Source organism: Protobothrops mucrosquamatus, unplaced genomic scaffold (assembly GCF_001527695.2).
Source record: "Protobothrops mucrosquamatus isolate PMUCROS unplaced genomic scaffold, P.Mucros_1.0 scaffold270, whole genome shotgun sequence".
NCBI lineage: Eukaryota > Metazoa > Chordata > Lepidosauria > Squamata > Viperidae > Protobothrops > Protobothrops mucrosquamatus.
This window is the reverse complement of record NW_015386615.1, coordinates 687089-694603: the sequence shown is the minus strand read 5'-3', so window position 1 is coordinate 694603 and position 7515 is coordinate 687089.

Below are 7515 nucleotides of genomic sequence, written 5' to 3'. Positions count from 1 at the left end.
TGGTCATATGGCACCCTCTCTAGGAGGAACTAGGTACGTACTAGTCTTAGTAGATGACTACACCACATATGGGTTTTGCTATTTATTAAAGAGCAAAACAGATATCCTACAACAGTTCAGGCAATGTAGAGCAAAGATATGGCCATAAAGTATGCCAGTTGCAAACAGATAGGGGAACAGAGTTCATGTCTGACAAATTTCAAAAGTGGCTGAGGAACCTAGGCTATGAATGCCCCCAGGAACATCAACTCTTATTACACACCTTTTTTGTCATCAGCAAAAAGACAAATCTTACCTAGCAATCCTTCTGTTATATCACATTGAACAGAATAAGTCCTAGCTCCTACAAGTTTTTTTAAATCAGTTCATTATGTGAAACTGTATCAAATGCTTTGCTAAAATACAGATAGGCTATGCCCACTTTCATCCAAAATATTTGTGATATTGTTAAAAAAAGTTAATCAGATTAGTTTAACATTTTCCACCCTCAATAAAGCCATGCTGGTTTGGATCTATCAAGTTGTGCATTTTTAAATGTTCATTAATCATTTTTTTCATGAGTGATTCCATTAACTTCACTACTGTAGATGTTAAGTTCACTGGTCTATAGTTTCCCGCTTCTTCCCTACTCCCTTCTTGTGAATGGGTACAATATTACATGTTCACCAGTCCTGGGGAACATCATCTGTTAAACTGGTTAAACAGATCAGTTAATGATCCAGAGGGCACATCTAGAAGTTCCCTCAGAACTCTGGAATAAATACCATCCAGACCCTTTACTTTATTAGGATTTAAGTGGGCTAGCTCACATGCCAACTCCAATACCCCCAAAAAAGAACCTGCACTGCTAGGACTGGTAGGACTGGTATGAACTTCCATCCTATTTTTGTTACTGTCATCTACTGCTTAGAAGACTGAACAAAAGAATTTGTTTAGATGGTTTCTATAGTCAGGTCTCCCTTAACATAAGAATTGTTTGCATTTTTTTTTAATTTTGGTGATTGCACTTTAAAATAAAAATTGGTGATTGCACAACCCCACCAGCAATCAGCACCCAGATCAGCATAGATCAACTCCAAAATTAACATCAGACCAAAATCAAATAAATAATACCCCAATTAAGAAACTGCCAATGAAGCCAACAGCAAACAACCCAATCAAAGAATCTCTAAGACCACCCCCACCAACACTCATAGGGCAAGCCACTAAAACATAAATGGACAGCAATCTGCACTCCTTACTAGCACTGATGATGTTCCTTAGTTTGAGTAATGAAACATCTGCAAGAAAACCACCAAGCTCAGAAAACACCAAGGACCCCTCATGTACATTTTTTTCTCCTCCTGTCGCTAATGTATCTCAAAAAAGGTTTTATCCTCTTTTTAATAGATTTAGCCAGTTCATCTCTTTCTGTGCTTTAGCAGCACTAATAACTTCTTTGTCTTTCTTCTGTAGGTTTTTATACACCTCTCTACCATCTACAGTACATTGCCACTATTCTTATATTTGCTATATGCTGATTTTTTTCTCTCTTTTACTATTCTATGTATATCAGATGTGAACTAGAATGGGCTTGTATTTCTTTAGCTTTTACTAACGTGCCTCACATAAAGACGAGTTGTTTCCAAAATGGCTACTGAGCACTGATTCCTGTCACTGTATGCCACTCTTTAAGTTATGTTTTAGATACTCCCCCATTTTGGTAAAAATTGTTGGCTTTTTAAGGCTAAAACTTTAGTTTCAGTGTGTGTTATATCAATTTTAGGTTTAACATCAATCTAAAGGCATTGGTGATCACTGGAACCTAAGTTTTCCCTCACCTCAACTTCTGGTAACCGATATCCATTTGTAAAAACTAAGTCTAGAATATGGGCTCCTCTTGTTGGGCATTTTATTAACTATTTTAGACAGGCATCTTTAATGCCTCTTACATATCCCTGCTCCTGCTTGTAAGTACAGTTGAAAGATTCCACTTAATGTCGGACATGTTGAAGTCACCCATGATTACAACCTCTCCCTTCATTGCCATCTGGGTTATCTGCTTAATCAGAATGCTATCATAATTGTCAGAATGACCTAGGGCAGTGGTGGTGAACCTATGGTACTTGTGCCAGGGGTGGCATGCGTGCCAGAGGTGGCACTCAGAGCCCTCTCTGTGGGCACGCGCACTGTCGTCACAGCCCCACCTCCCCCGTGGCCCCCTCCTCACCAGCAGCCCGCCCAGAGGAGAGTCACCCCCAGGTGCAGCCCACGCGGAGCAGCACAGCCAAGGACATAGCAGTTGAGCAGCAGGGATAAGTCTCCGCCCCCGCACCCCATCATGTGCAGATGATGCTACAGGGCGCGGGCGGAGGGCATGGCCACCATGGTGCTGCTGGGCTGCCTGGGCAAAGTGCAGTGGGCCATGGAGGTGATGAGTGGCCATGCAGATGGGTGGGGTGGGTGGGCGGGACAGGGGGGCAGGGGGAGGGGGTGGACTGGGGGCAGAACTGGGGGCAGGGAAGTTTTTGGGCACTCGGTCTCAAAAAGGTTCTCCATCACTGGCCTAGGGGGCTGTTCATGATATCAATTCTGAATACTGATCTCTTTTTAGTTTGTAAGCAGACCATGTACAATACTAGTACAATACAATATAAGAAAAGTAAACCAATTACAATACAATACAAGTAGATCATGTATTTTCTAACTTAGTGTTGTCTCTTTACCGTCCTTGACATAAATGGCAACTTCACCTTCACTCTTTTCTACTCTTTCTTTTCTATATAGTATGCCTAGTATACTTATATCCCAAACATTGGAATCTCTGAACTATGTTTCTATCATGTACTTGCTCCTTTCAGATTTTCTAAAGTATTGCATATTCTGCCAATTAACATTATTAGAGCTTATTGGAGATCTTTCTGATACAAAGTAAGTCTAAGAACAACAAGTTCTTAGAATTTGCTTCATTTATTTGGTGAACAAAGTCATCAAACATGTGATATCTCAGTATGTAAAAAATTAATTGCCCCCTACTGCTATAAAGTCAATTAAAGGGATAATCATGGCCAAATTGGTTGAGTACTAATTAGAGCCAGCTCTGTCCTAGATAAATCTCACAAACCTTAGCTCTTTTCTTCACAATGAAGTGCTCATCTCACAGATTCTACAGGCTGGTCATAGCCAACTAAAGAGGAATCTCTGATGACTCAATTCATTTGGAATTATCAGTCTTGAGATGGAGAAGATTAGGGACAATAATAATTCTTCCCACAGGTAGCCAACCCAATCTGTCGGAATCCTTCCAAGACTGCTGACCACAGAAATCACACAAACACAGAACAGAACAAGATCCAAGAAGTTGTGGCTTCTCCCATCTGGGCTAAAGTCAATGTGAATGACTCTACCATTACAAAAATTCTGCATGAAAATAGGATCCATTGAAAAGTAGCAGAGTGGAATATTTAATTTCGGAACAAAATCAACACACAAAATCTATGTTGTCTTTGATGAAAATCTATGTCGTATAGTCTGAAGTAACTGCTGAATTTAATTGATCTGATCATTTTGGACAATAGTGTTCTAAGTAACTGAGTGAAATGGTGAAAAAAGTAAGGTTTCAATGGTGAAAAAAGTAAGGCTCTACATTTAGGCAAGGAAAACCAAATGCACAGATATAGTATAGGTGGTACCTGGCTCAACAGCAGTAACTGTGAGAGGGATCTTGGAGTCCTAATGGACAATCACTTATATATGAGCCAGCAGTGTGCTGCAGCTGCCCAAAAAGCCAACACAGTGCTACGCTGCATTAACAGAGGGATAGAATCAAGATCCCATGAAGTGTTAATACCACTTTAGAAGATCTTGGTAAAACCACACTTGGAATACTGCATCCAGTTTTGGTCACCACGATGTAAAAAAGATGTTGAAACTCTAGAAAGAGTACAAAGAAGAGCAACAAAGATGATCAGGGAACTGGAGTCTAAAACATACAAAGAACGATAGCTGAAATTTGGTATGTCTAGTTTAATAAAGACAAGGACTAGGGGTGACATGATAGCAGTGTTCTAATATCTCAGGGGTTACCACAAAGAAGAGGGAGTCAAGCTATTCTCCAAAGCACCTGAAGGCAAGACAAGAAGCAATGGATGGAAAGTAATCAAAGAGAAAAGCAACCTAGAACTAAGGAGAAATTTCCTGACAGAACAATTAATCAGTGGAACAACCTGCTTCCAGAAGTTGTGAATTCTCCAACACTGGAAGTTTTTAAGAAGAGACTGGACAGCCATTTGTCTGAAATGGTATAGGGTTTCCTGCCTGAGCAGGGGATTGGACTAGATGACCTCCAAGTTCCTTTCCAACATTGTTGTTGTTATTGTTAAATACAGTGTCTGGAACTGATAGTGCACCATATCCATGGAAGCTTTTACATCTTATTACACCAAGGCCTTCAGGACCTCTTAGCATTTGGAAGTCCAAGCATGTCCAACATGAGATATAAATATGTGCTTAGCTGTTTTGGCATTAAAGTAAATTTTTACTTTAATTTTTGGCATTAAAGTAAATCAAGCAGGCTGTAAATCAAGTAAATCAAGCCATGGCACTTTTGCCAAGAACCGTTTCAGAGATATTTGCAGGATCAGAGTATTTCCACTCTTGCCAAATGAAGGTAAGACTAGCCTGTTGGACCTATGGTCAAATAATACTTTTTAATCAAGGTGTATCTACCCTCACGTCAAAAAAGAGTTGGAGTCAGATGGATGTTTCTGTCACTGGTCTACAACTGAAAGAAAAGTTTGCCACTGAAAGAAAAGTTTAAATTAGTTTTTAAAAGTTAGGGGTTTGACTTTGTAAAAAATGAATTTGGAATTGTACTGTGTGGTAATGATGAACACGTTATTGCCAAGACTTATAAACTGTAATTGAAACTCAATTTAGAGAATTAATATCTGAAGTACTGCATGATTGAATGGGCAAGGCCGTTTGGGTATAATATAATGCTTGAAATTGGGAAAACATGTGGATGAAGGGTTTAAAATTTACATTAAATTATAATTTAAAAGAATTTTTTTCTAAAGTGATGTGCTGTTTGTATTTAGCAAAAGACAAATTGTCAGAGATGTATAAAGGTATTGCAAATGCAATATTAGAAATGTAAATATAAAGAAGAAACTTTTACTATCTTTGGTGGACCTGTGATAAAGCAAAAAAATATATACTGTGTTAAGATTCATATTTTAATTCAGAAGATTCTTAAAGTGAATATAAAAATCAAACAAGATACTTCTTTTTTAAGCTTAATGGACTTGAAAAATTGGAAGAAAGATCCGGAACTTTGCTGTTATATATGCTGGCAACAGCAACAATGCTTTATGAAAAAAGTGAAACATTGATTTTGAGTTGTGCTGATATGCTTAATTATTATAGAAAAGGCTGGGGGGGGGGACTAGAACTAGACTAGAACTTGGAATTTCCTGATTCCCAGGTCAACATCTTAACCTCTATACCAAGCTGGCTCTTTTTGATGTTGCAGTCAGATGACCTCTAGTGAGTAGAATCCGTCCAGCATGCCTGCCCTGTTCTGTCTCCTTGGCACTTTCTTTCCAGCCATTCTGCTTTAAGCAGAGTATGATCCACTGTCTTCCCTCCTGTACTTGCCCACTTTCAAAACTGTCTCTTGCTTAGAGATCCAGATCAGTGTGAGTAACAGCTGAGCAGTGGTGTCCATAGGATGAAGCAGGACAGAGATCTTCATCACTTTCTCTACTGCTTCGTGGCACAACGTCAACATGATTGTCAGCCATTGCTTGAGTTGTGTTTGACGATAGCTTTAGCCCTCTTTTGGAAGAGCACTGAATGTATATCCCAAAGAATCCAGAGGAATAAGGTTCCATCTAAGAATTTTCTGTTGGTGCATTTAAAGGGAGCCCAACAATCAGCTGGTGTTAGACTTCTTTTAACATAGGTTTAGTAGTACTGCAGGATAGAGCTATTTCAGGATTGCATTAAGGCTTTCTCCAAAGAGCCGAGCTATAAGCTGAATGTCTCACATAAGCCATTGGTGCCAATCCAGCATGAATTCTGACAATGGGCTATGCCTGCCTATCTTTCCATCTGTCTAAATTCTCCTCCACTCTAGCCCCATGTCCATCCCACATCAGGGAGAATGAATGGTGAGTGTTTTCCTACACCTTGATGGCATTTGGCTGGAGAGAAGAAAAGAAAAGTTGTGGAAAACTATTAATCTCTTTCCTTAATGTGCCCTGCATTCCACACATTGGCTGGCATTGAGCCTATGCTGGATAAGGATTCCCAGTGGAGACCACACATTTTATGCCAGTATAGTGTTCTGTTAGTTTGAGAACTTTAATTCGGTTTGAGGAAGAACCTTTTGATTGAGAGACAGAAACTGAATTATTCCTGTGATTAAACAGTAAATCTTTAAGTCAGTTGACTCAATTCTTCTCCCTCCCACCCAACATACTCACTATCCAAGTATTTTATAAAGTAAAACATACCTCCTTTTTTATATCCTCCCTTTCTACAATATTATAAAACATCACTTCCTGGTTCAATCTGCTTTGTTTTACAGGGATTCCTCTTTGCCTCATAGTCGAAAATCTGAAACAGCCGACATTATTTTAATATTCAGGGTTTGGCAAAATCCATTTCTAAGCTCTAAAAACCCAAGTGTAGAAACTCTCTTGTCGTCCCAGTTTTATCATCTTAATTCAAGAATGGCCCATTCTCTTAGCAAATGGGACAAGGAAGAGGGGGAATGAGACCAAATGCTGGATTAAGGAGTATAATCTTCCCAATTCTCCACAGGAGACAATTGTATCATGTACAGAGTACATTTGATGTCACTTCTCCACCCAAAAGGGATATCTAAGAAAGGTGATGAAACTTCTCTGGAAAATTTCATTGTGCTGTTGCTTAAACCAGTTGTTTCTCTAGAGAAGAGTAACATCAGAGATAACATGAAAGTTCAACAAAGATATGGAAAGAAGATATTTCTGAGATTTATTCAGAGAATTATAGATTGAAATGGATCTTGGTAAATTAAGTTTAAGAGTTTACTACTACAGCATCTTCAAGAAATGGCCACCCAACATATCCAGTGAAAGTAAAATCAAGGAGGTCTGTTGCAGAGCTAGGAAATGTTTCCTGATGTCTAACTGGGCCCAAGCAAGAGTAACTCCTGTGTTTAGCACCATGCACCTGGATTACCGCAATACACTGTACATGGGGCTGCCTTTGAAGGCTCACAGGAAACTGCAGATGGTACAAACTGCAGTGCCCTATCTTTTGGGTAGGATAGAGGTATCATTGCCATGTAGTCCTAAAAACCAAATATGGCTTCCCTGAGGTTTGCAGTTGCCATTCAATATCCTGGTTTTAGCTTACCTACGTTGTTTGCTTCCAGACAACTTTATCCAGCCAGAATCAATCTGCCCTGCATACGCATGCTGAGATAAACTATAAGGGGTTCCCTACCCTTATGAAAAAGGTGGTAGATAGAGGTTGTTTTTTGAG